The following is a 24,571-nucleotide window of genomic DNA, read 5'->3' on the forward strand; positions in this document are numbered from 1 at the left end:
CGGGCATGGCGAGGGGACCGGGGCCGCCTTTTGCAGATGGTCTGCAGGCGGCAGCCTGGCCGCATTTAAAGGCCACGGCCGCCCGCCCTCGCTGGAAGGGGCGGCCCTGCCCGCCTCGGGCCCCGCCCCGGCCCCACGGGACCCCGCCCGGCATGGTGGAGACCCACCCGCGGCCCTCTGCGCTGTCCTGCCTAGTGAGGGGACCACTGTGGATGGCAGGCCTGCAGGCCCATGGGTGAGAGACTGGGGACCGGGGAGCTGCCGCGGACAACCGCAAGCCTATCCTTGCCGCTGGGACCTGGCACAACCCCATAGACAAGAACAAGTTCAAATTCTGCCCTCAGCAACCTTCCCTTGCAGGTGCCCTACTCTACCCTCCTAGTAGGAGGGCTTAGTAGGGCCCCAACCCCATGGGTACACACCTCTCCTGCTCCCCATTGCTCCAGACATTGGGGCAGATCCTTGGAGACAGCCGAATGCCCCCAGCTCCTCCTCCCAACTTGAGGCTGAAGGGTGCGCTCCCCAGCTAGGGAGAGGGCCCATCTGCCTTCCGCCCATCTTGACTCTGCCAGATCTGGAACCCTGGTTGCTGGCTGGTGTGCCTCGGGTTCTTCCCCCTGCCTGAAGGACTAAGCGCCTGTGACTTCGGTGTGGTGGGAAGGGCCAGGACGCCAGGCAGTGCAGGAGCAGGAAGCTGCTTCTCAGGCCGGTTCCTCATGCATTTTTCTGAAGCACTGCTTCAGGTCCAGGCACCACAGGGCACAGTCTGGTGACGGGGGTGCCAAACTGCTGGTGGTTGAGGTTGCAGGAGTCTGAAGACCGGCAGAGCCTTGCAGGGGAGGTAAACCTTAGAGGAGCCATAGAGCTTGGCTATGTAGGCCGCCCAGGAGCACCTGGTCTGGAGCTCCCATGGGAAAGCCCAGCAGAGAGCCGTTCTAGGCAGGAGGCTCTGTGCCACACCCTGCTTCCTCTGGTACCCATGAGACTTTGCCCTCTGGCTGCCTGGAGACTCCAGGAGAATCCCTCCCACAACTGGCACTCTCAAGTACGAAACAAACTGCTCACAGTTGCCAAAGGGTGTGATCTTGTCAGAATGCGAGAGAGGCACGTGTTAACAGTGATGCCTAAAAAGACTAGGCCTGGATGGGCCTCTTATGAGCTGGGGTTTCTCAGCAGCACTGGGGAGAAGGAGGGTACCATGTGCTTCCCCAGGTGACAGAGCCACAGATCCCATGATGGATGGCCAGGGCAGATGCCCCCACTGAAGGCCCACTGAATACAGCAGGAGGCAGTAAAAATAGTCTTTTTTCATCCAAGTTTCTAGAGGCCCAAGTTAGGGATGGAGAGGAACCTGTGGAGGGAGAGATGGGGAGGCCGGCCTGGGAAAGTAGGCCAGTAGGTGGTCTGGTTCCTGGGGCCTTTCATGCCCTGACAGCCTGGGTACTACCCAGGGGCAAAACAGGGGAGTGGCCTCATCCAACAGTAGTGTGCTGAGAGCGGGGCAGGGCTCCAGCTGTGAGATGTACCTCAGGAGCCAGCGGGCAGGACTCTTCATAAAGTGGACAGTGCAGGCCTTGCAGAGCTCTTGCTAAGCTGAGCGCAAGTTTGCTTTGAAACTGTTCTCAGTTTCACACCATTTCTTGGACTGACCCAGAGTGCCACGGGCTGGGAACTTAGTGTGGCCAGTCTCCTGATTCACGGCTCTGTGGATTCAGGCCTTTGGGTATAGGGGAGCTGTTCTCTGCACTTGGATGTCAACCCCCTTGCATGTGCTTTGATGGGGCACTATGACCTTAAGCAGCCTGTTGAGGCCCTTGACAACCCCATATTTTTCTACCCCTGGACTGGTCAGGGCAGAGACTATGAGCTGGGGGTGAGTGACAATGAGCCTTTCCTTCAGATTTTTCATGTGTAGGGCTGGATGCTGTGCAGAGCAGGGTTTGCACAGGACTGTACTTGGCAGGCAGCCCATGTGTGTTGTTTGGCTCCCTGAGCCCTGTGGATGTTAGGGCCTCAGAAGAGGCTGGGAGCAGGCAGCATCCTGCAGGCCCCACCCACATCCATTTTGTCTGCGGCCAAGTCCATGTTCTCCCCCCTTGACTACATGGTCCTCAACGGTCACCTGATCTAACCCTTACAACAACTGTGCACAGGGTCTTTAGACCACTGAGGGGAGAAACTGAGGCTCCGAGTTAAAGGGCAAGCATAGCTGTGGCTTCCCTGTGGCAGGAAGGCAGGTCTCCTGCCCTGCCTTTGTTCTTCCAGAAGCTTCCAGGGAGTCCTCGGCAAAGGCAGGAGCGGTGGCTCCCCCTGCTGCTGTAGGCCTTTACTGTTCCTCACTCAGCCAAGGGAACACCTTGGGCCCTCCTCAGGGGTCTGAGTGACTCCCGCCTCTCCATGGGAGGGTCTAAGGGCCTGGCAGTCCTCTGGGGAAGGTGCTAGCCCCCTATTCTCAGGACAGATGGGTACCACGGGTCACTTGACAGCCTGGCCTCTGCCGTCTACCATGTGTGCGGGTGCTGGGCTGGCCTTTCCCTGATATCTCTTCTCCTGCTATGGGAGGCAGCTGGCGTGATGGATTCAGTCCCATCATCCCCTCGTTTCCCCTCTCCCCCAGATGCTGTAGTTCACCAGGAAGCAGAAGTGTGGAGCTGACAGGCCAGGCCAAGGTCTGTCTTCCATCTGCTGGACCACAGCAGGACAGCAGTGCCAGGCCAGGGCTTCCAGACCCTTTACTGCAGCCCAGGCTTCACATCAGATGAGGTCACAGCTTACGTGGCTTTGGGGACCTCAGAGATCATCTCTGGCCACACCTGGCATGTGATAAGGCCGCTTAGCCCATGTTAGTGGATGACTCACAGGGTGGGCCCTGCTGGGGAGGATGATGTGAGACACTCTCTGCAGCCCCTCCCTGAGCTCTCCCTCACAGGGTGGGAGTGAGGGGACAGAGATGGGCAGGACAGCACATCTAGATGCTCCCTGGAGTCCTGTGATGGAGGGATGTGGTCATCTGTGATCTGTCTCTGAGGCAGCAGGACACAGAGAGGTGGAGTAACGTGCCCAAGATCACACAGCTTCTGCACAGGGGAAACAGGATGAGGACCTGGGATGCCCTGGACCATAGCCACCCTGCCTCTTGCTTCCATAGTGACTTGTATGCTGAGGACACTCAAAGGAAGGGATCTGAGCCTGAGCAAGGGGAGCCATGGGGGATAACAGGAGCTTCCTGGGGAGGATATAGTCTCTCTCTCTCTCTCTCTCTCTCTCTCTCTCTCTCTCTCTCTAACATATCTGCCCAGCTGGTGACGCTCTACCTGCCCAGGAGGACAGAGTAGCCAGGTCCACTAACAGACCTTTGTGGGGCATGTTGGGAAAGATTGTTTCTTTTCCCACACAGACTGACATCCTCAGCGGGAGAGTCAGGAAATTGGGAGAGTATGTGGTTGTCTTCAGTGAGATTGAGAGGAGACTGCTCTAGAATGGAGCCATGGAAAGAGAGACAGGAGTCTCAATCCTAAATGCAGACTTCCACCCACCTGGCATGGCCCAGCCACTCCACAGGCCCAGGGTAGCCCAGTGCTTCTCTAAGCTCAAGGGAAATCCACTCCTGACTAGGGCTTTTTTCATCTTTCTCCAGGCCCCCGACAACCCAGCTTCCTCTTGAGGGCCTCCTCTATTAGATACATGGAGGAATGGGGACAAGAGGTGGTGAGTTCGAGAGGTGCTGAAGCGAAGCATCCTTCAGGTAAGAGCTTCGTTAACAGAGTTATTAATAGTGCACACAGTGTGGCCAGGTTCTGGAGAGAGAGAGCCTTCTGTTTCACCAGACAAAGTGGGGTTCCCTATCTTAAAATTTTCTGAGGGAGAGGGCCTAGAGAGATGACTCAGCGGTTAAAAGCACTGATGACTCTCAAAGAGGACCTGGTTTTGGTTCCCAGTACCCACACAGTAGCTAACAACCATCTGTAACTCCAGTTCCAGGGGATCCAATGCCCTCTTCTGACCTCTGCGGGCATTGCATGACACAGGTGCACTTACATACATGCAGGCAAAATACTCGTATTCATAAAATTTTTTTAAAAGTTTCTGAGGGAGGAGGACATTCCATACTGTATAGTTAAAAAAGTAGCCCATAGCACCTGCCTTACCCAAGTGGCCTCTGATACCCAGGAGGAAGTTTCAGCCCTTTGTAACTGTGGGGTCACATGGGTGTAGCCTGTCAGCTCCTTGAGCAGGTGCAAGTGGAGAGAGGCTCAGGGGGTGCGGCCTGATCTGTGAGACAGCTTTATGCCATCAAACACTCTCCAGGCCTAGGGCACCCAGCCCCTCTCCAGTGACACGGCAGCCCAGCACCTCTACAGGCCTGGGGCAGCCAGGACCCTCCACAGTTACAAGCAGCCCTCTTTCCAGGCCCAGGGTAGCCCTGTTTTATCTTCAGGCCTGGAGGCAGCCCAGTCCCTCTTCTGGCCAGACACAGTCTAGCTCCCTCCAGTTTGGGACAGCCTAGCTCTCTATCCAGGCTAGGGGCAGCTTGATCTCCCCCGGTCCTGAGCAGCCCTCTTTCCAGATTGGAACAACCCAGCCACTGTCCAGGTGATATCCAGTACTTCTGTCCTGTGTTCCCAGGACTCTGACCATAGCCCTGCTCCTGTGGTTCTGACCCTCACAGTTTGCTCAGTCATCTTCTGAACCCACCACAGCTTCCAGGTCTCAGGTTCTAACATCTTTCATTAAACATAACTTACATAGAATATTATAAGAAATGAAAATATAGTCCATTTTCAAAACAAATTGCCTTGAGCTAGCCTGGGCCCACTTACAGATGGACAGAAAAAACTGGACCCCTGAAATTCTAGCTATTCCCCCAAACTCTGTTAATATAGCTACTCTCACTATGTAGACAAGGCAGGCCTGGAACTCACAGAAATCCACCTGTCTCTGCCTCCTGAGTGCTGGGATAGAAGGCATGCACTACCACATCTGTTTCCCATTTTAAAAATAATGCTTTTTGCCGGGCGTGGTGGCACACACCTTTAATCCCAGCACTTGGGAGGCAGGGGCAAGCAGATGCTGTGAGTTCAAGGCCAACCTGGTCTACATAGTGAGTTCCAGGCCAGCTGGGACTACAGGGAGACCCTGTCTCAAAAAAGACCAAAAAAAAAAAAAAAGCTTTTTATTTATTTGATAATTTAATACATATATACAGTGTCTCTTGATCATATCTGCCCCTTAGACCCCCTCACACCCCAATATGTCCCCCTCCCACCTTTGTGCCTTCTTTCTTATTTTTTTAATAACCCATTAAGTTCAGTTAGTGCTACCTGAATTCACATGGGTATGGGACCATCCATTGGAGCATGGGCAACCTACCAGGGACCACACCCCTGAGGAAAATGACTCCTCCTCCCCCCAGCAGTCACCAACTGCCAATAGCTCAGATTAGGAATGGAGCCTTCCCCCATCCAAGCTGGAAGGTTGACTGCATTGATCTTGTGCAGGTAACTACAGCTGCTGTGAGTTCATGAATATAAAGGCTGTGTCGTGTCCAGAAGATAGCATTTCGCAGCCCCTCCTCCCCATCCTCCAGTTTTGATATTCTCTGTGTGTAATTTATTTATTTATTTAATAACCACATGATTAGAAGAACTTCATTACAGCTTTAACATATTCAATAACAATTTCCAGAGCAAAGATACATCTCTTTCAAAAGTGGCTGTAAATTTTTAGGTTCACAGTTGAATTAATACAGTTATACAATATTGAACTCAGTATAAACCCCAGGAAAGGTGCTGGCACCAGGGTGCTGGAGGCTATGCAGCCCAGGGAAGCAAAGGGCTAATGTGTGTAATTTTTATGCCTTTATATATCAGTTAAAAAAGTAAATTTGGGAGCTGGAGAGATGGTTCAGCAGTTAAGTACACTTGCTGCTCTTGCAGAGGACTAGACTTTTGTTCCCAGAACCCATGTCAAGCAGCTCACAACTACCTGTAAGTCCTGCTCCAGGAGATCAGATGCCCTCTTCTGGCCTCCTCAGGCATCTTCATGCACATGCACATATGCACACAGAGACACACATATACACATAACTAAAAACAAAATCTTTAAAACAGATTTAAGGTAAATTAAATAAAATAGATGAAATAAAAGATTCCACTGTATACTGAATACACTGCATTTCAGTCTTTCACAAACCTTTTCTCCCTTAACCCTTTCAACAACTCTATGCCTTATACATTATACCACAGGGGACCCAAAAAGATTGTTTGGACAAACTCAGAAGTTAGGTGGCAAAGCCAGTATTTAAACCTTTTAGATTTATTTTATTCTTTTTTGGTGCTGGGGATGGAGTCCGCAGGTCTACCACTGAGCAATGCATACCCTCAGCCCAGAGCCGGGATTTAATGACCAGCTCTTCTGGTTTCCAGCAGAATGTTCTTTTTCCTCTTCCCTCCTGGCCAGAATCAAATATAACTCAACTTGGCATTAGCCTCAGCCCTAAAGCAGACCTTTCCTCATGAGAGATGTTCAGAGAGAGTTATCCCCTGGTCCCAGAAGGCCCACCTCATCAGCACAGGCCAATGCTGGAGGCTGAATTCATACACAGAAGTCCTATGTCCACTCATACTTTAGAACAGGGCTGCATTTGGAGATGGGTGATCTATACCTGCAATCCTAGCACTCAGGGTATGTGTATCAGAAGTTCAAAATTCAAGGCCATCCTTAGTTATGCTCACTGCAGGTCAATCTGGGTTATATCAGCTCTGACATTCTTTCCGCCCCTCTTCTGTGATGTGGGTGGAGGTGTTGATACAATGTCCCATTCAGGGATAAGCACTCAACCATCACTTATTCTCAGCACTTTGACCAGTTATGAGTCTCCTCATTAACTGCTAAAAGCAGCTTCTCCAGCCAAGGTTGAGAGCGGCATAAATCCACGGGTATAAATATAAATATTTAAAAGGCAGTTCACACCATCTCCATTTAGCAGAACGACTGCAGTAGGCTCCTCACCTACATATGTTCTATGGCTGCCCAGCTGCGGGCTTTTGACCAGGTTTACAATATCAGGCATGAATTCTGTCTTGTGGAGCAGGTGTCAAAGCCAATCAGAATGTTGTTGGTTGCCCCCATGACAGTTGTGCCACTATTGCACCAGTGGACACATCTTGCCTGGTGTGTTAGTATTGGCGCACACATGGACCAGCAGAGGGTAGTGCTATTGATGCCTCTTCTCCTCCAGTGGCCTGCATAGCACTCTCCATACTATGAGAGCTAGCCAGCAGGAGGAAGTTTTCTAATTACTTTCAGGTTGATTTTTCTATGACCTGCAACTTCAGTGTATGGTACTTTCAGCAACAGGGTCTTACAATCAACTTATGGTGGGCAACGAAGAGCAACGGTCTGCGTTGTTTTAGCAGCCTCTGGGTCTTCCTGACCAACAACTTGTAGGGAGGCATCCCACACCTGGCACTGAGATTTTCATTTAATAACCCATTTCTTCTGGGAGCAGCAGTGTCCACCTGTACAGGCCACCCCCGTTCAAATGCCTTTAAAATATTCTATTTAAACATTAGCTTATAGCCGAGCTTGGTGGTGCATACCTTCAATCCCAGCACTCAGGAGGCAGAGGCAGGCGGATCTCTGTGAGTTCGAGGCCAGGCCGTCCTGGTCTCATCCAGGACGGCTGGGGCTACAGGGAGACCCTGTCTCAAAAAGACCAAAAAAACCCAAAAATTAGCTTATAAAGTAGTGGGTTTCCATAAGGGCTTTTTTTTTTGTCTTTTTGAGACAGGGTCTCCCTGTAGCTGGAGCTGGCCTGGATTCTCTATGGAGACCAAGCTGGCCTCAAACTCACAGAGATCCGTCTGCCTCTGCCTCCTGAGTGCTGGGATTGAAGGTGTGCACCACCATGCCTGGCTTCCATAAGGGTTTTTAATACGTCCTTAATTTTGGGTAACCCACCCTACCCATCCTCTCCCCCATCCCTACTTAAACCTTTAACCTCTAGAATGCTCCCTCTACCTACTTCCATACATAACTCTCCTTTTTAAAGTATGTGGTCCTGTCATTTTTGACATCTTCACAGAAACATACAACCATCATTACAATTAGTTTTAGAACATTTTCATCATGTCAAGACCCCATTTCTGCTACCTACCATTTGCCATCTCCTCTCACCCAACTCCTGTGAATTGGCTGGTTCTGGTTATTTCCTGTGAGTGGAGTCAGAGGTGTCTATATTCTGCCTGTTTCTTTCCCTGAGCATCACAAGTTCGTGTTTGTCTTTACTACTTCGTTCCTTTGTGTGGCTGAATAATATTCCATTGCATGGCTAGACCACTTCTGTGTGAGCATTCCTCTGCTGACAACGTGGGGATTTGTTTCCACTTTTCAGCTATTTGAAGAACGCTGTGATGAATGTTCATGTACAATGTTGTGGGCGGATGTATGGTCTGGATTCCCTTGAGTGCGAATCTAGGGGTGAAATGCCTGCAGCATGTGGAACGACATGCTTGATCAATTAAGGAACCACCAGGCTTTTCCGAGTCTGCATCACTTTCCACTGGAAACACTTGAGACTCCACTGCCCCCTCCCCCCCAGACTCTTGGTATTTTCTGTCTTTAAAAAATCACTTTTTTTGGCCATCCTAGCAGCTGGGACATGGGGTCTCCTCGTGGTTTTGATTTGTGTTTTCCTGAGTGCCTGCCTGTGTGCCTTTCTGTGTCTGGGAGAACATCTCTTCAGCTTCATAGCACATTTCCAACAGGACCATTGGTCTTGTTCTTGAGTTGCAGAAGTTATTTATATACACTGGAAAAATCCCTGTATCAAATAAATGAAGCAGACGTCTCAGGGAATTTCTTTCTGGTTCCTTGAGTTCTCAGAAGCCCCAAGTTGGACTCTGATGTGCTCCAACCTATCTGTCCTCCTATCAGCCAAGGTCACAGCTTGATCCTTTGATTTCTTCTAGGGGCTTTGTGGTTTTAGCTCTTATTTTGGGGTTCACATTGCATTTTGAGCAAGTGTGTGTGGTGTGAGGTAGGGGCCTGGCTTCATTCTTTTGTATGTGGATACAGTTGTCCCTGCACCTTTGGGTGAGCACTGTTCTTTTACCCCTTGGGTGGTCTTGGCATTCTCTCTGCTCCCCACTGCCCGATACTTGTCTTTCTGCAGCAGTCCAGACTCGTTGATTTCCTGGATGTTCCATGCCAGGCTTTTCACCTGCTCAGGGCTGTGGGTTCTCAGAGAGCCTCTGTTCTCCCTTCCTTAGGTAGCTCAGACCTCAGTGTCTATGCTTCTAGCAAGTCTTTTCCGTCTCTCTTCCCTGCCTCCTGAGCTGCTGAGCTGCTCCTCCTTCCCCACCTCCCCCAGTCACTGCTACATAGAACCACGGGAGAGCCACACGTACCAATGGCCACCAGCCCAGCTGCGCCCAGCCTCACCCAGCTGCAGTGACTGGCATCATCTCTGCCTCCTCACCCCTCTGACCTGACTCCTCGAACTTGTTCAACTGTCCCCTAGCCACATTTCCTTTTTTTTGTGGTCCACGTGCCCTTTATTTTAAAAACATTATAGTTAATGTTAATATTACTAATTTGTATTGATTAAATTTGCTGTTTGGGAATTGAACACATGTAACGCGTTCTGATGGATCTTGTGCTCACCTTCCCTCTCCTCCCTCCTCCTCTTTCCAACCCTCCCACTGCAAAACCCTTTCCCACATTCATACTTGTCTTTTTGTTTTGTGACCCACTGAGTTAATCAAGGCCGTCTGTGTGAACACGGGTCTGGAACTATCCATTGGAGCCTGGTGAGTTCACCAGCGGCCACATAATGGAATACAGTGACTGGCCCTCCCGGCTCCGCCAACCACCAATAGTTCATCAAGGAGGGAATTATTAACTTAGTTTTGAGATAAGGTCTCATTTTGTAGTCCAGGCTGGCCTTAAACTGAGCAATCCTCCTGCTTCAGCCTCTCCAGTGTTGGGGTTATGGGTGTGAGCCGCCACACCTGGCTTGAGGTGGTTTCTGATCAACAGATCACCACAGCCCACCAGTTCACTCTGTATGACTGTGGTTAACATGGCGGTCACCTCCCTCCCCTTTGTTTTCTGACAAGAGATTTAAAACCCCGCCAGTCACTTGAAACTGCATGTTCTTGACGATAGTCCCTGCTGGTGGAAGGTCTTCAGGACCCATGCCTTCTCCTGTCTGTCTGAACTTTGGGTCCTTTGTTCCCTCCCCACCCCAGGCCCTGTGGCCACCTTCTTTTCTCTGCTGCAGTGAGATATCATGTGAAGGACACATCTCTCCATCCCTGCCCTCCTGTGTCCCATTCACTCCTCCGTGCTCTAGGTTCCTCTGTGCGGTTACCAATTCCCCCTTTGGGGCTGAATAGCATTCCACTGAGTGCACACACTATGTTGATGGGCACGTTGGTCACTCCTGTAGCCTGGTGATGGGCAGTGTTGCAAGAACACAGGGCCCTCAGTGAGGAAATAGAAACTCTGGAGCTACTTGGCCAGCCCTGTGGCCCTCCTCCTCTCCCCATTCCAGATGTACGCCTGTGTCCTCTGATTCTTTGGTACCTTCTCAGAGACTCCCGTTTCCCCAGACCTTCTACCCCACGCCTGACCTCCCTCACATACTCTGTACAGCGGCAGCCGCTCCACCCCTCACCTCTGCTGCCTCTGTGTGTGGGGGGGCGGTGCTGGCAGTGCCATGTGGCTTCCCTGCCCCCACTACCTTCCCTGCCGTTGTTCCCCTCTCTGCTGTCTAAAGCCCCTCCACTGCACCTCCGCCCAATGAGGCCACCGTGTTCCTTGTACCAGAGCTTTTCATTCTTGAGATAATTGTAGTTGTACCAAAGGCAAACCTACAACCTGAAGATTGCTGTCCCAATTCTGCACATCCCCGTGGTTAGTACCTTAGAACATTTGCTTGATCCTTCCACGGCACACCCCTAAGTTTCACACGTTCAAAGCTTCATCCCAAAAGTCAACCATTGGTGGGGCCTGGAGATAGGGCCTTCGGGAGGTGATTAGGATTTGATGAGGTCATGAGGGTGGAGCCCCTTGACTGACGCACTAGTAGCCTTCCAAGAAGAGGAGGAGAGCTAGGGAGCAGCGTGTTCGTCTCCTCGTACCGTGCCCTGTGTCGTGTTGCTACGCAGCATGAGGCCTCAGCAGGGGCAGGTGTGGACTTCCGGCATCCAGAACTATGAACCCAGCTTATAACTTAGTTGGTGTTAAGTATTCACTTATAGCATCAGAAAATGGATTAAGTCCCCCTTCTCTCTCACCACATATGCACCCACATACTTTTTGCAGTCTGTTTCATGGGAGTTGTAGACACCCCCTCCTGCTATCCTGCTGTCCTCCGACGTGTACCCTAAGAGGAAGACAGTCTCTCATCTACCAGTGATGATGGTCAAAGTCCAACTCAGACCAGCTTCTGGTGGATGCTGTGGAGCTGTGAGATGAGGTGAGAGGTCAGGCAGGTTCAGTCAGGAACATGGTTTAGGCAGGGCAAATCTTGCTGAGACTGTAGTGCCCCCAGCCACTCCGCAAGACAGACTGTGCACCGCTTACTCCAGCCTGGGAAAGGCTCCTCTCTGGGAGAAATGGGACTCTTCCCAGCCCTGCATGTTCATCTTGAAGGCCAGACATCTGGTGCCAGATCAGAGGAGTTGAGGTCAAGCCTCCTGCCCAGGTATGGAAGCTAAAGTGGAGAGCCAGGCTGGCTCCCAGGACTCAGACTCCCACCGAGAGCCCAGGGCAGGGCTGGGATGCTCCAGCTGGTTGCAGGACTTGGGTGGAATTCTCTTTCCAGGCCCAGCTAGTGGGGAGGGGTGGATGGTCCCACCCTCTTCATGGCACAAGGCTTAAAGGACACTCCTGGAAGAGGGTGGCAGGAGTGTGTCCGGAAGGAGAACAGGAGGCCCCTAAGTCCTCTGACAGGGTTTCTGAGGCTGAGTGTGGGCCCAGGACAGATGAGAAGAACCAGGGATGGAGAAGGTCTTGAGCTTAAGGTCAAACTTGTGTGGTGAATGGGGCTGGAGTGAGAGCTGATGTGTGCCTGAAGGACCAAGTTCACCACTCCTGGCGGACAATGAGGTCAGGCAACAGGGGTAGTCAGACTTGGTGGCATTCACCACAGTCTTCCCCAGGGACATCTTGGTGGTCCTTGAGTTGCAGACACAATGCCTCAGTGACCTTATATGTCCTGGTGTGGATGTGGTTGTTGACAGACTGTGCAGACTGTGACACACAGAGGGGCAACTGCTTATGCCGACAGACTGCGCTGGCCCAGAGCCGTGAGGCTTCTGTCATTCGCAGCGACCACCCCTGTAATTTTCCTGCTCAATGGGCAGGAAGCTCCAGCCTCACAGCTGCTGTGGCTGCCCTGTTAGTGAGGGTCCCTGCCCGTGGGGCTCTGACTGGGGTCACCACAGTCCTCAGGGTGGCTTTGTGCAGACACACCGGTGACTTCATCCCCAAAGCATCCCTGCCCGTAGACATATATTGAGGTTCCCCTGCCACCGTATAGTCTAGTTTTCCGGGAATCTGAGCTCAGGGCCTTCCCTTCCTCTGTGTCTTCTATGGCTCCCCACTGCCTAGTTCTCTCCTTTCTGGCTCCATGAAGCTCCTTCAGTCACTTCTGCCCTCTCCAGCCCCAGGGCCTTTGCTCTCGTTGGAACACCCTTTTCATTGTCCTTATGGGTGACTCTTCTTCCTGTGTTTGGTCTTGGCCTCATCCCTCCAAACTGGGACAGGCTTCACCTCTGGATTCCCAGGGCCCTGGGTTCCCTTGAGGAACTCTGATCCAGTGTCACCTGCAGTGTTTTAGCTGCCACAGCTTGGTGTCAGTGAACGTTCACCTGTATTTGTCTATACTTCCAGCCATCCCTCTAGTGGCATGTCTCCTGACCCTGGTAACACAGAGACTAAGAATTTAGGACATGCTGCACAACACAGAAAGACTGAACACCAAGTGTGGCAGGCAGGGTGGCCATTCCTGAGATGGGTGATGACGAGGGAGCTGGGGTGTGAGTGGGGAACTGAGGGCGGATGTGCCAGCTCCTCACTGCGGTATGTGGGAGTCACTGGAGAAAATTGCCCTAATTCCTTGCTGCTCTGAGCACTGCTGGGGAGGTGGAAGAGGGCTCCTGATGTGGCTCCATCAAATTGGGAGGAACCCAATACTAGCTACCAAGGCTCTTGATCTCTAGGACAGTGGGCAGACAAGGTCTGGGAACTGCTGCAAACAACAGTGGGTAGGAAACTGCTGGGTGCTGGGAACTTCTGCAAACAGTGGGTAGGAAAGGCACCTAAGTCTTCAGACTTGCACATGCCACAGCTGACTACGGTGGGCAGAGCTGCTGAGATGGACATTGGGCTGCGGGCCTGATCAGCACTTGATCAGAACCATGAGAGGGACAGCTAGGACTGTGACCTCTGGGCTCCCCTCTCAATGGGCCCTTTTTTCTCAGTTGGGGCTGTGATGAAACACACACTGCCATCTCTGTGAACATGCAGTGTGGTCAGCTGTGGGTGTTGTGAGGGAGGGCTTGTGGATGCCTGATGGCAGAGAGCAGCATAGAGTGCACTCCTCTACCACACCCACTGGGGCATCTTCTGGTCCTACCTGAGCACCTCTGTCAAGCAAAATGTAAAGAGATAGGGGCACTTGAGCTGCTGAGAGGGAAACCTTGGTTGAGCCTTGAGTCACAAGTCAGCCAGGGATCTTATCCTAGGCACAAACCATCTAGAAGTTACCAGGCTGCATCCAGTGTCCAGCTGCCCACAGAGCTGTTCACATCCCTCAAAGAATGGAGACCACAGTCAGGCCTGAGCAGGTTATATCCTTCAGTGCCGTGGGGCAGTATGACCTGGCTTGGGGGCACCACCAGTGTCCCTGTGCCTGTATGGAGTCAGGAAGAGGACAGGCACAGGGTAAGGGGCTACAAGGTGCCATTTACATAAACTATGCAAAGGGAAACACCTCTGTCCTTCCAACAAGATCCAGAAGGAAACTTTCCAAAGCACGTGCAGGAGGCAGGGTTCTGGATGGCTTGTATTTCCACTCTGGATGTGCAGTGAGGGTGAAACTGCCCACCATTATTGTAAAACAGTGTGTGTGCGCATGATGTGTGCTTGTATGTGTATGTATACTGTGTGCTTGGGTGTATGAACATGCAAATTACACATGTACATATGTTTCTTGTATGTGCATGCATGTCTGTGTGGTATCCCACACATGGGTGGTATCTCATATTCATGGAACTTATGCAAGCATGCATGTGCCTGCTTGTGTAGTATATGTGAACATGTATGTATATGTGTGCTATGTGTACTTGTGAACTTGCATGTGTGTGGATATACCCATGAACATGAACGTGTGTGCATGCATGGTATATATACACGTGGATATGCATGTGAATGCCTGTATGGTATGCGGCATGCATACATGGTATGGTGTGTCTATGTGTGTGTGTTCATGTGTGTGTATGTGAGTACATGCTACTCGTCCATATCCATCCATCCACCCTTGTCTCTCCTAGACAGAAGGTCCTGGTCCCCAAGGCTGTTCCCAGGACCAGAGTGAGGCCTCTTCCCATACTCAGTGCCCTGGGAATCTTCTTGGAGGGAGGAGGGGAGATCGCTAACCCCAGCTGGGTCCAAGTGGGGCCTGGGATGCTGGGCGCCTAGTGGTGACCTTAGCTCCCTGGAGCATCGGGAGGAAGTGTACTTTCCCACTGACCACACAGCTCCAAGGAGCAGCTTGCGGGGGCCTCAAAGATTCCCTACTGTGCAGGTAGTGGAACCAAGGTGCTGGGATGGTCCAGCATAACCCACATCACAGGCCTTAGGGCACAGAGCACTGGCTACTACCTGCTCTGGCTTTGTGGTGTATCACCCTCCTGGCCCTTGTCCCTCTGTAACCCTCCCAGAGGCTCTCCTTCTTGGGGCTGGACACTGGTGACACAGTCATACAACATGAGCTGTACCCTGGGGAACTGGGGTCCAGGAACATTTACTGAGCATCTCTGTATACAACCAACACTACTATATACATCCTGGACAGACAGGGGACATGTTTTCTAGTCTACACTCAGAGCTATGACCTTTGTAAAGTGGCCCGTACCTGAGTTCACATACCCCCCAGCCAGTCACAGCTCTGTTACACCCTGTCAGCCTTAAGCCAACGATGTCACAATCTACCTTTCTGTCACCTCAGCTGTGCGGTGGGAAAGGAGGCCAGCCTGGAAAGAGTGAGGAGCAGGCCTCTGCACAGCACTGCCCAGACGCCGCCTTGTTGGTCCCGGCTGCGGCTTCTGTCTGAGGCTCCTGAATCTCCCCAACCATCTATCTCTGTCCCTGTGGTCCCAGGGACACTGGCTCTCCCATCTCTGTCCCCACATGCTCAGGAAATGCCCTTGCGATGATATCACCCCTTCCTCAGTGTCATAGCTGCCCTTAGGGCACTGCCAGCCCCTTGCAAATGGGGGGGAGGGGTGCTGCACCCAGGAGGGGTCTGGGGGAAGAGTCCGGGAGGAAGGGGCTGGAGAAAGGGTCCTGCAGGAGCAGTCTGGGGGAGGGGTCTTGCATTCAGAAGAGGAGGGTCTGGGGAAGAGTTACGGCAGGCAGGATGCTGCAGAAGGGTCTAGCCCACTGGATGCTCCTATACTATCATCGCTAGTCACCACCAACTTCTGTCCTTTGTGTTTCTTGTTGGGATAAGTAACTTTAACTCACATCTTAGCACTGTTATTACTGATGCTTCGAAGTAATCACAGATGTCCACTTTCACTGCATCGATCAGAAGAAGCAGTGAGCTGAGAACGTCTCTCCAAAGTCACCCCTGCAGCACTTTGCGTCGTCGCTCCTAGAAAAACAAGACCATGCCCAGCTGCAGCCCCCGCCCTTGATCCTGGGAAAGGGCCTGTGAAACTGAGGCTATCTTGACCCCCAGGACAGCCCTAATCACAGTATGTGTCCTCACAGAGATACCCGGAGGATGAGGTCGTGCCATTGTAGGCGGGACTGGGTGAGAGTCTCAAGCATGGAGCTCCTGGTGGCCCTGGGAGCCATGAGGAAGGAAGCAGCCCTCAGACCCTGCAGAGGGAGTACAGCTACCCACACCTGGACTTGGGCTTCCAGCTTGCAAGCCAGGGGAAGAGATAATCCTGTTGTAACTGCTCAGTGTGTTGTAATAGCCATGAGGAAGGAATACTGACACAGGCTTTAGCTAGTTCAGCAGTCAGTTGGGCCTGTGACAGCTGGTTATGCAGCTCCACTTGGAAGTCTTAGTGTATGAGTTTGTGTGAGTGTGCACATGTGCGTGTGCATGTGTGCATGTATGTGTGTGTGCATGTGTGTGCTGTGGTGAGAGTGTGTATGTGACCGTGTTTAGATCAGCTAACAGACCTGCAACATCTTCATCTTTAAAAAAAAGCACAATTCCCTGAGAATCCTCTTATTTTATCTGATGCTTTTTAGAGAATTGCTTCTTTCTGACAGCAAAAATATAAAACAAAGTACATATTTATTTCATAAAAGTTGGAATATATACCAGGAATAAAAATTACATTTAAGCCGGGCATGGTGGCGCATGCCTTTAATCCCAGTACTTGGGAGGCAGAGGCAGGCGGATCTCTGTGAGTTCAAGCACAGCCTGGTCTCCATGGTGAATCCAGGACAACTGGGGCTACAGGGAGACCCTGTCTCAAAAAGACCAAAAAAAAAAAATTACATTTAATGATGTTGCCCCAAAGCCAGGGTCATTTTTGTTTTTCTTGTTTGGAATTGATCAAAATCCTCCCAAGTGCAGTTGGGGAGATGCTTTGGGGTAAAGCACTCGCCCTGTGAGTGTAGGGAGGGTGGATCCCCAGTGCTCAATAAAAAGCCAGGGAGACATGGCAGCCACCTGGAATCTCAGTGCTCTGAGGTGGAGACAGGAATGCCTGGGCAAGCTGGCCAGGAGAACAGCTGAACCAGTGAGCTCCGGGTTTGAGTGAGAGACCCTGACTCAGGCAGTAAAGTGGGGAGTGATGGAGGAAGACACCAACATCCACCTCTGGCCTCCACATACATGTACACACAGGTACATATACATACGCACACAGACATGTATATACACATCCACACTACATCCACACCACATCCACATACAAAAAAATTAAAACATAGCCATGGTGGAGAATGATTTGGCCTCTCTCTCTCTCTCTCTCTCTCTCTCTCTCTCTCTCTCTCTCTCTCTTCCCTTAATTTTTTTGGGGGGGGGATTATTTATTTATTTATTTATTTATTTATTTATTTGTTGAGACAGGTCTCCCTATAGCCCCAGCTGTCATGGAACTTGCTATGTAAACCAGGCTGGCCTGGAACTCAGAGATCCACCTGCCTCTGCTGGGATTAAAGGTGTGCCCTACCACAAACTGGAGTTACAGATGGTTGTGAGCCCCCACGTGGGTGCTAGGAATCAAGCCTGGGTCCTTTTTACTCTGCGATAACAGGAAGTGCTCTTAACTGCTTAACCATCTCTCCAGCTCTGGTTTCTAAGAAACTAACCATCCACTTGCAACCTGGCTGCTGACTCCCGGGCATTTACCCCAGAGAAGACTTGTCCATAGGACAGCCAGGACATGACTACCCACAGCACATTTGGAACTGCTAAAGACGGGCAACAGCCAACTGTGCCAAATAGATGCTAAGCAGCCACGGTCTGTCCCCAGCATGCCACAGACCACGGCTGCTGTCAGCAGGGAGAGGTCATCGCTGATTTCCACAAGCCTGGGACCGGCACAGAGCACAGGCAGGGGAAAAAGCCGGTCCCCACGCTGCATGTGATTCCACTGTGCTGCTTGAAATGGTGGGGGACCCTGAGGCTGTAGGGATGGGGTGGAAGCACACAGTGCAGTCTTACATGTGACTGTTAGACATGCCTCTCTGTGTGGTGTCCACAAGAATCTACTGCAATGTGGTGACGTGGAATCATAGACACTTGTGTAAGACCAACACCCTGGTGTCTCCTGTTCTAGGTCACGTAGCATGGGGTCATAAGGGAAACTGGGAAACGCATACTTGAACCTCATCGAACTATTTTGCAAATCTATAATTATTTCAAGATGAAGGTGAAAGCAGTTCTGACTGGAAGATAGAAACCATTCCCAGGATTGCAGGGGCAGGCAATGAAGGTAGGGCATCTGTCACCTGGGGGACAGAGGGACACAAAGGCCTGAGCAGAGAGCTCTGTGCCCAGGACTGAGGGGCTGAGGGCAGTGGAGCCTGCAGCTGGGATGTCTGGCTGGAGCCGGGTCCTTGGGAGAAGGGCAGGGGGCCCTGGTGTCATCCCCGCCTAGCCCAGGTACTCTCAGACTGAGCCCAGTAGGAGGCCAGCGGGAAGGAAGCTGGAACCTGACCTGATGGGGAGGGGTGTCACCAGCCATGCCTCTCAGCTGGGTGTGACTTGCTGCCTGGAAAGTTCTCACAGCCTACCTTCCCACAGCGCCCCCTTCATGCCGTGCTGAGTGCTGTCCTTAAAGGGGCATTTTCCATTTTACTTCCGTCTGCCTGTTAGAGGCGAATGACGTACTATACAGGGCTGTGGGCAGGGGTTGGGGATGGAAAGGGAAACTCAGGCTGTTCTGTGTCCCTGTGATTCCCATCCTCCCTTGAGACTCATGGCCAGTAGCTTGGTCAGTCCCTCCCTACAGCCCACTCTGAGGCTACACCCTGCAACCCACTGTTAGGGACAGTCTCCCAGTCACTGGCTCAGTCTGGGATCCCCGATCCCTTCCTTCTTCCTCTGTCTTTCCATTTACCCTGGCTTTCTTGGTCATATCCAGAGTTCTGTTGTATGAACAGAAACCAGGGACTGGGGGTGGTCAGGGAGGTGGGAAATAGCACAATGTCCCATGCGGTTTAAGTCCCCCTGAATTGCGGCTTCCTCTGTGGCTTGAGGATCCGGGTAGGATTTACACTTCATTCTCTATGCCCCGGTGCCCTGTCATTTGTCTTTCTGGAAGGTTCTGGACATGGCAAGGCCTTCACCCACACTGTACGCCCACACCGTACCAGCACTGTATGGTGTACTACCTCACTGCACTACCCCAGATCTGACACCCAGGTCTAAGACTGGCACTGTGTGAACAGACTGCAGACTGTCCCCTGGACTCCCATGGAGTGACGCACAGTGACCTCTGGCTTGGCCTGTCTCCACTCCTGGAGAGCACCGTGTACTCTTGAAACAGACCCCTGTTCACACATCAGGATCTTACAAATGAGGAACCAGAGGGTCAGAGAGGTGGGGTGACCTGCCTGGCCAGAGGCACTGAGCCTGGTCTTTCTAGATGGCCAAGGGTCAGGAGCTTGTGATTCTGGAAAGCCCATTGGTGTTGGCGGTCTCTTTCAGCCTACGGGGGAGGGGAACCTGGCTCAGGAACATCAGAGAGAATGACAGGTGTTCACCGTGAATGCCATTACTGGCCAGAAGAAAGTGATGCTGGCCCCATGAGTCATTGTGGGAGACTGGCTCCAGAGCTGAAGGGTGGCATCTAAAATCACCTGTTGAAATCCTGACTCCTAAGGGGAGGGCATTTCAGGCAGGGTATCTTGGGGGAGCAGTTCCGGATGGTGGAGGGTGAAGGACTCAGTAAGAGGTCACCCCTCTGAACCCTGTGAGCCCTCACCCCCTTCAACAGACAGTCCACCTGCTATATGACACCCTTGGCTTCCAGACAGACAGCAGTCAGGGCCTGTTGTTGTCAGCCACACAGGCCACGGGAATTGGGTCATAGGATCCAAAATGGACAAGGCAGGTTTCTCACATGGTAGAATATTGTGGGTATTTGAACAGAAGAGAAGCAAGTGTGGAGGGCAGGTAGACAGAGGGCCTGGACAGTGTGTGTGTGTGTGTGTGTGTGTGTGTGTGTGTGTGTGTGTGTATTTTGGGAGGAGTCAGAGAGGAAGGAAAGAGCTGCCTTCCTTCCCACTTCCAATGTATCTCTTACCTTCCCCTTTTCTTACTTCCTCTCTGTCTCTCTGTCTGTCTGTCTCTGTCTCTGTCTCTCTCTCTGTCTCTCTCTCTCTCTCTCTCTCTCTCTCTCTCTCTCACACACACACACACACACACACACAGAGGCTGCTTCCAGTTTCCCTTGTAGCCCACAGAGTCACAGGTGAAGGATGCAGGTTGGGTGGCAGCCTGGGATAGAAAAGCTTGACCCAGAGCCTGGGCTGTTCAGGCTAACCATTGTCTTGATCCAGCTCTTAGGAAATCAGCACCCCCCCCCCACTTTCCAATTCAGCACCCACTTCCCACCTCTTCCCTTGAAGTCTCTGAGCCAGAATGCCAGTGTGGCCCTGGAGACACCAGGTGCCAGTCTCTGCGTTGCAAACATGGTCCCCACCCAACCTGTCTTTTTGGAGAAAGGCAGACTGCTGGGGGGGTGGTGACCCTGATGGTCTTCTTGTGTCTTTGTTGGAGGGATGAGTAGGGAGACCCACACCCACGTACTCTGGTGTGAATGGAGGGATGCAGAGATGGGGTGATGCTGCCAGCAGAGGTGACTGGAGCCCAGGAGCTAGGAAGCACAGCAGAGCCGTGGCCTCAGCACCCCACTTGCAGCCAGCTCCCAGCGTGTGATACCACGTGTGTTTTGATTTGGAACCCCATAGCCATGTTTGTTCCTCCAGCTGCACATGGGCTGCCCATGCTGCCGTTCAATAATAAAGGGCCAGGAAGGTGGGAGAGCTGAGGTCAGCAGGGGCAGGGACAGCAGTCCCCGGATGCCCTATGCACCTGCCACTGCCCATGGACAGCCAGAGCTGGGATGGGAGCTGCTCTGCCCTTCCCAGCCACCATCCTAAGCTCCCAGGGTCTGTGCCCTACAATCTCTGGAACACTCTTCACCCTCAACTGCAGTGGCCTCAGATGCCCATCCAGAAGCCCCAGTGGCAGTTCGGGGCAGGAACTTGGAAGCATTCATTTGTCAAACACAGCTGACTAGCAGCCTGTGGATTCTGCTGTGGCAAGAAACCAACTGAAGTCACTCTCCTGAGTCCCACAGAAAATATAAATCATATTAACGTACCCAGACATATGGCCCTGGAGAGGATCCTCTAGCCCTCTGGGAAGGATAGGACAGGCCCCATGCAGAATCCTTCAGGCAGCCTCCTTGAAGGCTCACAGTCATTTCCCACCAATCCCTGGAAGGCTGGAACACTTTCCTCAACCCTCTGTTTCTGGAATCCTCCCTGGCCTCCTCACAGACAGCCTCTACAAGGATTTCAAGCTTGGGCTGAGCTCCCCAGAGTCAGCTTGTGCAGGCCATCATGGACGGTGCGTGAGGCCTCAGTGAGTTGAAAGAGCCAGGGCAGATTGGCGCAGACGACCTGTGTGATGACTGAGATGGGATATTGAGAGAGAGGAGACAAAAACAGCAGGGCAAGGCCAGCCAGGAAGCTCGTAAGCAAGCATTGACATGGGGGTTCTTGTGGGGTGAATAGGAGCCCACATGTCCAGGTGCATGGGCTGCTCACGGGGAGCCAAGTGGGTAGAATGTTGGTTGCCTGTCTGGAAGGGGACAGTAGGATCTGTCCCCCTCCTCACTCTCTCTTGGCCCTGTCTATGAAGTGAACAGCTTGCTTCCCAGGAGCTCCTCACCACAATGCCCTGGGCCATCATGGCCCAAAGCAATGGGGCAGGGCCACCCCGATGGAACCTCCAAAACTGTCTGTGGCGCAGAGCACCTTCCTCTGTGAGGACTGGTACCATAACAGGAAGCCAAGGGCACCACTCGCTCGAGCGAAGCTCCTCCCTGACTCCCTGTGTCTTCAGGGATGCCTTGACTGTTCCAGACTTTTGGTCAGTCCTATATATTTAGAATCAATTTCTGCAAGTTCACACATGCTCCGTTGGGATTTCTACTGGAGTCTCATAAGACAACATCCATTGGGGGAAAACTGATGTGTTCACCAGATTTTGGATGCACGAATAAAGTAAATATTTGATAATGTTTATCTCTACAGTCCACAGGATTGTGGCTAGAGGATCCTCTCCTGGGCCATATGTCTGGGTACATTAATATGATTTATATTTTCTGTGAGACTCAGGAGAGTGACTTCAGTTCGTTTCTTGCCACAGCAGAATCCACAGGCTGCTAGTCAGTTGTGTTTGACAAATGATGACCTACAATAGCCATAGTTTAGGTTTTGAAGGAGTTTGTTAAATATATAACAAGCAAAAGTTAAAGAACAAATGGCAAAGAGCAGATAGAAGCTGCAACAGATAGCAAGATGCCATGCAACCAGGGGCTTACAACATCTTGCAGGCAGCTAAGTTCCCACTTGGACTGTCTCTCCGTGGGCGCTTCTGGCTCCTTGTTTCCACCGAAGGCATTTTATACTGTGGGATAACCAAGAAGCAGGGCTGTTGGAAATGCTTTACCCTCTAGCTGTTCTCAAGGGCACAGCATTTTAATGCCCTTAGACTTGCTGTTTTCCCCTCTCCCTGCTACAGAGCCGGGAGGCCAACCTGACCCGGGACAGGAGGGTTTAGAGGAGATGAGGGAGGGCCTCCTCCCAGAGTCTGCTTTTCACCAGCCAAATAGCACTCGGCAAAGAACCAGTGTAATGGGTGACAAACATGTTCCTAGACACCTTGGGCTTCTTCCTTCCTCCTTCCTCCCTCCTTCCTTCCTCCCTTCCTTCCTTCCTTCCTCCTTCCTCCCTCCTTCCTTCCTTCTTTCCTTCCTTCCTCCTTTCTTCCTTCCTTCCTTCCTTCCTTCCTCCTTCCTTCCTTCCTCCTTCCTTCCCTCCTTCCCTCCTTCCTCCCTTCCTCCCTCTCTCCCTCCCTCCCTCCCTCCCTCCTTCCTTCTTCCTCCCTCCTTCCTTCCTTCCTTCCTTCCTTCCCTCCCTCCTCCCTCCCTCCCTCTCTCCTTCCCTCCCTCCCTCCTTCCTTCCTTCTTCCTTCCTTCCCTCCTTCCTCCCTTCCTCCCTCCCTCCCTCCTTCTTCCTTCCCTCCTCCCTCCCTCCCTCCCTCCTTCTCTCCCTCTCTTCCTCCTTCCCTCCCTCTCTCCTTCCCTCCCTCCCTCCTCCTCCTTCCTTCCCTCCTTCCCTCCTTCCTTCCTTCCTTCCCCCATCCTTCTCTCTCTTTTCTTTTTCAGAAGGAGGGTTGACACAAGGTCTCATGTAGCCCAGGCTGGCTTTGAACTTGATATGTAGCTGAGGAGGACCTTGAACTTTTAAAAATATATATTATTTATTATTTTTATTTTATGTGTATAAGTGTATTGCTTGCATGTATGCAACTGTACTTGTGTCATGCAGAAGAGGGCGTTGTATTCCCTTGGAACTGGAATTATGAATGGTTGTTAGGTGCCGTGTGGGTACTGGAAATCAAACCTGGGTCCTCTGCAAGAGCAGTCAATGCTCTTAACCACTGAGCAGTCTCTCCAACCCTGACCTTGAACTTTTGATCTTCCTGCCTCCACCTCTTGAGTGCTGGGATTATAGTCATGCACAACCGCACCTGGGGTATGTAGTGCTGTGGCTTGAATTCACGGATTCTGTGCTAGCACCCTGCCCACTGAGCTACATACCCAACCTATCACCTTGTATATTTTCTCTTTTATTTTTTATTTTTTTCTTTTCGGTTTTTGAGATAGGGCCTCATTCTGTAGGCTGACCGAGAAATCTCGGCAACCCTCCCGCCTCACCTCTCCAGTGCTGGGCTACAGTGCTGCACCACCACACCCAGCTGTAGTCTCTCGTATGATTTCAAGGTTCACTCTGATGCTCACTGTTGTGGCTGGCAGGACGCAAACTGACTTTCATCTTCTTTCTTGGAGTCCCCGACTCTATGCTCAGGGGTTCTCTTGGGTTCTCTGTGTGTTGATCATGGTGTCTGTGAACATGGTCCCTTTGTTCCTGGAACTGCCCTTGAGTCAGTTTCCTCTCCCTGTGCTGTGCTGTCTGGAGCCAGCGTGGCCGTGGCTGTGCTGGGGACCCAGAACAAGTGGGCTGGCTGGCTTAAGTGGGCTCTTCTGACGCTGCTGCCGGTGGTGGTGGGACCCTCAGCTTGGGTGGCCACGTTGCTGTTGATAGTTGAGTGATGGCCTGGAACTGAGTCCTTTCTTGTGTTTACTTGATCTGTCCCCACAGAGTTCCTGATCCCCATTCCCTGGGGGAGAGGAGTCCCTAGCTCCTGTGGGAACCACTGAGGTCAGGACCAGCCCAGCCTCACTTTGCCTAACAGCATGCCATGCTGGGAACAGGCGTGTCCTCAGAGCCACCAGCCCATGACGGTCACTCAGTGGGGCCTCTGTGCTGGCCTCTGACCCAGGAGTGATTGTCTGGACTGAGCTCACTGCTCGATGGGCCTTCCCCAGCCCCCTGAGGCAGATGTGGTGGTAAGGTGTGTTACGAAGGTTCTGGGAATGAGGTGATATATGGGTGAGGAATCACAACTCACTGCCCTCCTCCAGGGGCCAAGCCTGCATCTTCTTCCTCAGACTTCTCTGGAAGCCCAGCTCCACCCTCCCACTGACAGACATCCAGGCTTATG

The 24,571-nt window shown here is 52.0% G+C and overlaps 1 long non-coding RNA gene across 1 annotated transcript in view; it reads left to right on the top strand.

Annotated features, from left to right (window-relative positions):
• The first annotated feature begins 28 nt into the window (after positions 1 to 28).
• Positions 29 to 24,571, top strand: part of LOC115070319 — a 32,409-nt gene continuing 7,866 nt past the window's right edge. Inside the window, exons 1-2 of the long non-coding RNA XR_003849493.1 lie at positions 29 to 235; positions 3,638 to 3,745. This is a non-coding gene — a long non-coding RNA (uncharacterized LOC115070319). The remainder of the gene's footprint in view (positions 236 to 3,637; positions 3,746 to 24,571) is intronic.

Source organism: Nannospalax galili, unplaced genomic scaffold (genome assembly GCF_000622305.1).
Source record: "Nannospalax galili isolate Female #2095 unplaced genomic scaffold, S.galili_v1.0 scaffold436, whole genome shotgun sequence".
In the NCBI taxonomy this organism is placed as follows: Eukaryota; Metazoa; Chordata; class Mammalia; order Rodentia; family Spalacidae; genus Nannospalax; species Nannospalax galili.